Source organism: Leopardus geoffroyi, chromosome A3, assembly GCF_018350155.1.
Source record: "Leopardus geoffroyi isolate Oge1 chromosome A3, O.geoffroyi_Oge1_pat1.0, whole genome shotgun sequence".
Lineage (NCBI taxonomy): Eukaryota > Metazoa > Chordata > Mammalia > Carnivora > Felidae > Leopardus > Leopardus geoffroyi.
The window spans coordinates 7,784,781-7,792,677 of record NC_059336.1 but is presented as its reverse complement, the minus strand read 5'-3'; the positions used below and the strand labels follow the sequence as shown (position 1 = coordinate 7,792,677).

Here is a 7,897-nt window from a genome sequence, read left to right as displayed (position 1 = left end):
GGTCCCGCCAAGAAGGATGCTCTGCGCTGGGGAGTGAGTGACCGGTCCCATCAGATTCTTTGGGTTTGGCATGGCAGAGAGGATACAGAGAATATAGGTGGGGAAGAATCAAAGTTGAAGCACAGGGCCAGAAGGCACTTGGAAGGGAGGAGAGTGTAGAGAAGGATAGAGAAGATGACACAGGAGGACTAAACAGCGACAAGAGCATCTTCTCAGGCAGGGGGAGCAGCGGCCGTCCTGGTGTCCCCGAGCTCTGTGCCCGCTGGCCTTGCTCCCTCGGGGCCTCTGCTCCACCTGGCCTAACCCGATGTTGGTTCCCACAGCAGGAGGGGGACAAGAGGGAAACCGGTCGCGCCCAGGGGGGGGGGGGGTAGGGCGAGGTGGGAGGCAGGGGCTCCTCCTGCCCCCAGAGGAGTCACTCCGGATGCGCCGCAGGGGAACCTGCAGACAAGGCCCCTCTTGGGCCAGAGACCAGGAGATGTCAGCGCCGCCCTGCCCTCCAGCATCTTAAAGTTTACAGAGGCCTCCCAAGGGGCCCGGCGGCGCCCACCTTCCAGAGGGCCTGCACCCCGCGGGCTCACTCAGGCCTGTGACCTTGAACACGTCTGCAGAGGCGTGAACCGCAGGAGCACGCACACCGCACCCCTGACGGGGCGGGGCCGGGAGCCTCCAGTGCCGGGCGGGGGCGGGTCAGCGGAGGTCACGGAGGTCACGGAGGGGTCGTGACCTCCCAGCCCCCACCCCCTCCCGGGCCCTACGCTTTCCCGACGCCCGAGCGGTTCCGAAGGGCGCTGTGAGTCGCCGCACCGCGCCTGGCTGCGACTCCGAGGCTGGAATTGAACTTGGAGGACCGCGGCCTGCAGTGGGGAGGGAGCGAGCCCAGCGCCCGGTGAGCACCTGCGCGTCCCCGGGCCACGCGGGGCTGGCCTCTGTCTGCCAGGGTCATCCGCTTACGGAGGCCCAGTGCGCCACAGCCCTGCCCTTCTGGGGCTTGGCCAGCCGTGTTCAAGCCGAGGCACACTCCTGTGCTCTAAATTAGTCTTTGCCCAGGGTGTGTGTGTCTGGGGTGGGGGTGGGGGGGGGGGTGCTCCGTCCTAGTTGCTGTTCTTGAGGGTGGGGTTCGAGAAGGTCTCGGGGTTTACCTCCCCATAGCAAAGATTCCCGCCATGAGTTGTAATATTTTTCTGTTCTATGCTGTTGCTTAAGGGAGACTGAAAACATGCCATGCTGTGTGTGTGTGTGTGTGTGTGTGTGTGTGTACGTGCATATGTATTTTTTTTAAGATTTTATTTTTAAGGAATGTCTACACCCAGGGTGGGGCTGGAACTTAATTCTGAGACCAGGAGTCGCCAGCTCTTCCAACTGAGACAGCCAGGTGCCCCCTATATTTATTTTTTTAATTTTTTAACGTTTATTTATTATTGAGAGACAGAGACAGAGCCTGAGGGGAGGGGCAGAGAGAGGAGGGGACACAGAATCCCAAGCAGGCTCCAGGCTCTGAGCTGTCAGCACAGAGCCCGACGCGGGGCTCGAACTCACAAACTGTGAGATCATGACCTGAGCCAAAGTCAGATGCTTAACCGTCTGAGCCATCCAGGTGCCCCAGCCCCTATATTTAATTTTTAACTTGCATAAGGTAGTTTGAAAACACCAATGAAAGTGAGTATACCCGAGTGTGTTTTAGGCGGAAGCTTTCGCATTGGGCAATACTGAGATGTTTGCTTCTGCCACCGAATGAGCTCTTTAGTTTCGAATGCAGACTTTGGAGCCAGAGGGCCTGGTTCAGATGCTGCCTGGGTGCTTCCTCGCTTGTGATCTGGCACGTCGCTTGCGTTGTTTGTGATGCACTTCCTCATCTGAGAAATGGGCACAGTCATAATACCTAACTCATGGAGCTACGTAAGAAGTGAATGGACTATAAAGCCCTTAGAACAGGCTGGGGCCTAGAAGCACAAGATGAATGTCGGGTCTTATTTGTTAATGTGTCCGCTGCTGTGCTCAGCATTACCCTGCCTCATTCACCCGTGTGAACTTTCTGTGAGTGCACCATTGATTTGGAAAGTTTGAGGCTCTGCCCTCGCCCAGTATATATACGATACTGCGTATACTATCAGCTACTGGTGGAAGGACAGGCAATAACAAGGAAAGGTGTAACATCTACCAGGATGCTACTGTATCACTTTGGGGTGTTTCCTACTGTTTCTCATTTGATCGTAACCTATATTATGTACTATATTCTGTGATTTTCTCTCTCATTTATTTATTTATTTATTTTATTTTTATTTATTTTTTTTTTTAATTTTTTTTTCAACGTTTATTTATTTTTGGGACAGAGAGAGACAGAGCATGAACGGGGGAGGGGCAGAGAGAGAGGGAGACACAGAATCAGAAACAGGCTCCAGGCTCTGAGCCATCAGCCCAGAGCCTGACGCGGGGCTCAAACTCACGGACCGCGAGATCGTGACCTGGCTGAAGTCGGACGCTTTACCGACTGCGCCACCCAGGCGCCCCATTTATTTATTTTTTTAATTCCAGTGTAATTAACATAGTGTTATATTAGTTTCAGGGGCATAATATAGTAATTCAACAATTGTATACATTACTCAGTGCTCATCGCGGTAAGTGTACCAAAAAATATGGAACGCTTCATGAATTTGTACGTCATCCTTGCCACAGGGGGCCATGCTAATCTGCTCTGTATCATTTCGGTTTTAGTATATGTCCTACTGAAGCAAGCACTATAGTTTTCTTTTTGAATGATATATATTTATTGAATACGTTGTATACTTTATATATCTTTTATACTGAAAGTATTTTTATAAGTATTTTATATGTAAGGTTGTATGAACATTTATTATATGTTAATAGTTGTATAATATATAAATATGCACATCTCATTAGAAATACATATATTTTGTGTGTATTTTATACCATTTTTATATCATTTGAGATGTCATAGTATCTCAAAACTAGAGAAAGATTCAGACAATAGTGTAATCAACACCTATGCATGTATTACCCAGATATAATAATATTAACTTTTAAAATTTTATTTGATCTTTGTAAAAGTTTATTTATTTTGAGAGAGAGGAGAGAGAGAGCACACACGCAAGCATGAGCGGGGAATGGGCAGAGAGAGAGGGAGGGAGAATCCCAAGCAGGCTCCATGCTGTCAGCACAGCCCGACATGAGGCTCAAGCTCACCACCTGTGAGATCATGACCTGAGCCGAAATCAAGAGTCAGATGCTTAACACACCGAGCCACCCAGGCACCCCGATTTTATTTAGTTTTTTATAGAAACAAAACACTATGGGGGCGCCTGGGTGGCTCATTAAGGGTCCGACTCTTGATTTTGGCTCAGGTTATGATCTCATGGTTGGTAAGCTTGAGCCCTGCTTCAGGATCTGTGCTGAAAACGTGAAGCCTGCTTGGGATTCTCTCTCCCTCCCTTTCTCTCTGCTCCTCCCCTGCTCACACTCTCTCTGTCTCAAAATAAATAAATAAACTTGAAAGAAAGAGAGAGAGAGAGAGAGAGAGAGAAAGAAAGAGAAAGAAAGAAAACAGTGGATACGATAAGTCCTACTGTGTTCTATTTCCTTCCCTGTTCTTCTTCTTCCTGCCTCCAGTTAATGCTGTTCTGAAGCTGCTGCGTATCCTCTGCATCCCTGGTTTTAGTATTTTAACATAAATGGGTGGTCCACAGGCTGATATTTAAAATGCAGTATCGTATTTTTGTTGTTAAGCAAGGTAAGTAATGCTTCGTTAGCTGTATCTTTCCGTGGCATCTCGGTCCATTTCCTTTATTCACTCCGCTTTTTTTTTTTTTTTTTTTGAGATGTATTCAGGCTGATAAATCATCCCTATTTCATTTATTTAATTGCTGTGCGGTGATACTGTTGTAAGAATATATCGTGATGAATCGATCCTTCTCTCAACTGATGTGTAAGTTGTTTAGTCTTTCGTTCTTACAAACATTGGTGCGCTGCATCAACGTGCGAATCTCCTTAGACAAATGGTGGGGAAGCTTCTCCAGGACGCACACGTAAGAATGGAACTGCCGGGCTGGACTTCCCTGTCTTACTTTTATATTTATTTGTAAAACACCAAGCATTTGTTAGATGGTCTTTATTCTCCACCTTGAAACAACTATGATTACTACCTCATCCTTAGGCTTTTGAATGAGTCAGTTGAATACTAAAGTTTGAAAGGAAATGGAAAAATGCTTGGCATTTGGATTTGCTTATCTGTATTAGACAGGATTGACATGATCGTGTAGGGTATGCACTGCCAAAAAAACCAAAAAACCCCAAACCAAACCAAAACAAAAAAACAAAACAAACACCAAAACAAAAAACGAAAAAAACAACCCCGAAATCAATTGGATGATGAGAATCGCAGGAGACTGGAGCTACCAAATCTAGTCACCAATGTGACTGTGGTGTGCTTTTCAAAGACGTTGCATTACGTGTAAAATACTGAACTCTTTTACTTTAAAGGTGTCTATATTAGATTTTTATTTTGATAATACGTGATTATACTTGAAAAGTGTATAGAGGAAGAAGGGGAAGACTTTTAAATCTCCTCTACTCAATTTTAATCTACAACAGCCACTACTTATAACAGTTTGATATATGTAAATAATCTTTCAGATTATTTCCTAAGTATTTACAAGAGTGTGTGTATGGGGGTGCATGTGTACGTTCTAATAAATGGCATTTTAGTATATATCTGATTCTGTAATGTAATGATTTGAACCTGCATTTCAATTTATATGTAAAATAATAATATAAGTAAACTACAGTAATTATATTTATTTTTTTGCATATCGAGGCATTGATTAAATTGTGAAGTGAGCCCAGAGACTAAGTTCTCACTTGGCATCAAACTTTCCTAATTACTTCAAGGATACAAGTGATCACCAAGTGTAGGCAAAGCAAAGAGAAGCCAAGGACTGTCCGGGGAGCTCCCCAGGTCCGTTCTTGCTGTATTTGGACGTGCTCTAGGCAAATTTAACACTCAAGGTGTCTCAGAAATGTCTGCCGGTACATGACTTACACAAACATCTCTGTTTTATACTCTCTGGTAGCTACGTAGCTCATGCAGCAATTTTCAGGGAGCCATGTCCCAGAGATCCATAGAGTCCAGATTTGTCTACCACTAACAACCCCAGACAGACCAGGTTTATTCTACTGAAAACATGTCATAGGTAAGGATTCTCCGACTCGTGAATATCCCAAATTTGTGGGTTGATCCGTCTTCAGCATATTTTCGAGGAGATTTGATTGGTTCACTTTCCTTTCTTTTCTGAGGCACCCACAATGAAAAGGGAGAAAAGATTGCAGGGTTGCTGTGCTGCAAACGCTTGCCAATAACCGTGAAATAACCAGGGGTCCACGGCTAAAGCCACTTTAAAAGTCTTGGCAGATGGGTTCAGTAGCAACAACAATAAAGTTAGTGGTGATCATCCTTGGTACATACTCTCATTCTCTTCATGTTTGCTATCAGATGTCTATTCCTCTTAACATTTCCAGGCAAGATGCAGTTCTAGCTTCTAGCTCCTGTTCCTCTTGGAGCTTGTCCCCAATCCTCAATCCGGACCTTCAGTGAATCCTCTGAGTGGCACATGGGACTCACTTTGTCTAATCAGATAAGATGTCAAACGTACTAATATTTTCTAAAGATGTACCTTAGTGGAGGGTATAGCATGTTCTGGTTCCTTGATGTAACTCTGCCATTTGTCCCCTTTTTCTGCATAAACATAAGCTACTCTGATTGGAAGGAGAACTTCTGTTTCCTGTTGGTATCCCAGTAGAAATGGAGGTGGGGGTGGGGTAAGTTAAGTCCCTGGGTCATTTGTTTTTCAGGACTGGAATTCTGGGGCGCTTGGGTGGCTTAGTCTGTCGAGTGTCTGGCTCTTGATTTTGGTTCAGGTCATGATCTCACGATCTCATGATTAAGCCTTGTGTTGAGCTCTGCACAGAGGTGCTTGGGATTCTCTCTCCCTCTCACTCTGTCTCTTCCTCTTCCTCTCTCTCTCTCTCTCTCTCTCAAAAATAAATAAGCATTAAAAAAAAATAAGGAAATGGAATTCTTCCCCTGGAGCCCTACCCTGCTCCTAGGGGTCCAGTTGCTTCTCTGTTTAGTTTCCCACCTCACAGAAGGCCACCTGTGAATAAACAATTGTAGGCACATGCATACTGAACCTGGGGTGGGGGGTGGCGAGGAGGGAGATGGTAATCCTATTTATGTGGTTTATAGCAGTGGAGTTGTCACATTGAGAATGCATACTCAACTGCGCCCAACTCAAGAAAGGAATTTTGTTTTGCAACAATCTGAGAAGGAAAAGCAAACAGTTAATTCGAAAGAGACAAAGCAGATGAGCTTCAGACTAGATCTCTGAAATGATTATCCCTGGTTCCCTTTAGAAAATGTCTTCTCACCTACCAAACATTTCACGTTAATTGGGGAATATGCTGGAGATTAAAGTGGCAAAATGTCATTGTGTTAGTGCCTCACGACCTCACACCTGGTTTTCAGAATAATAACAGAAGCTATACAAGTATTCACCACAAGACACGAATGAATCACACAGGGAAATGCAGGAAAGCTATTCCGTAATGTAAGGTTTGAACCTGGTCGGGGGCATCTGGAGGGTACAGTCTCTAAAATTATGTATTTTCTCTGCTCTGGGAGTTTTCGCCCTGAGGTCAGTTTTGTAGGTCCCACGGGCAACCCGAACCAAGTGTCAATACTGCCTTTTATACAGCTAAGTGGCTTTAGGCTTCCTGCTTTCAGGTCTCAAACATCACACCCCATAAAGTCAGTGTGTGTGTGTGTGTGTGTGTAATCAGACAACACTTGCTTAAGAAATAAACGACAGCCCATCAGTAACTTTAATGACAGGAGGCATTCTCAAAAAGAGACACAAGAAAGCCCCAGTTAATTCCACATCAGTCCTCGAGGATTTCTTGGTATTACGAGACTCAAATTGCCAGGAATCTCGGATTTGAGGGGGTGAGAAATAGGGTGTATATGAACAGGAAGCTCAAAAAGGAGAGCCTTTGGTCTTAAATGTTTAGACTGCAAACAAAGCATGATTATAAGTCTGAAATTAATCATAAACAACATAGATAAGTGGATCCAAGTGCGTTAACAGCAGGAGAGGGACACTCTTTACTACCTGAATCTAAGCTCCAAGGAAGAGTTGGGGGGGTGTGTTTCCTAACAGGGCAGGTGGTGATGATGACTCACATTTATGAGCACTTACTCCGTGCTGGGGGGCTGTTTCCGGAACTTTCAAAGCATCATCATATTTAATCTTTACAAGATCCTTATGAAAGGCGAATTGTCCTTCTGTTCATTTTGCTGCCATGACACTGATGCTCAGAGTAGTTCAGCAACTTGCTGAAGTTCCTGCAGCTTCCAAGGGGCAGTGTTATCAATCTCTCATCGGTCTGGTGCCGGACAGCTCTGTTCTTACCTTCACCGTGGTTGTGGTTACCTTACATTTTATTAGCACATTATCTGATTTGGAAGTAAATATATTCACTCAAGGATCTGATCCATTTGATGGCTGATGGAGCAGCGTAGGCTCCTAAACTTTGCATTTTTAGCTGGGGAAACCATGTCTCTCCTGAGCCGTCCCTTTGTGATCTGAGAGTAACATCTTAGGAACCTGACACCTACCGGGTCTCAAGGGCATCGGGCCACAGGACTCTTGTGGCCGACATGGATCCGTGACATCAGATGTCTGTCTTACTGGTTCTTGGCCCTTAGTATTTTAGGACTCATGCGTGGTCTCCTAGACCCAGTGTCACCTCCTAATCCTAATCTGTGACTCCGAAGCTACCCAAAGACTTCTTCCCTGGTGGACTAATGCAAGAAAAACATAAAATT

The 7,897-nt window shown here is 45.3% G+C and overlaps 1 non-coding gene across 1 annotated transcript; it reads right to left on the bottom strand.

Annotated features, from left to right (window-relative positions):
• Positions 1–2,630: 2,630 nt before the first annotated feature.
• LOC123581723 lies at positions 2,631–2,739 on the bottom strand. Its single transcript, XR_006703964.1, has one exon. It is a non-coding gene; the product is annotated as a U6 spliceosomal RNA (small nuclear RNA).
• Between the last annotated feature and the right edge of the window lie 5,158 nt (positions 2,740–7,897).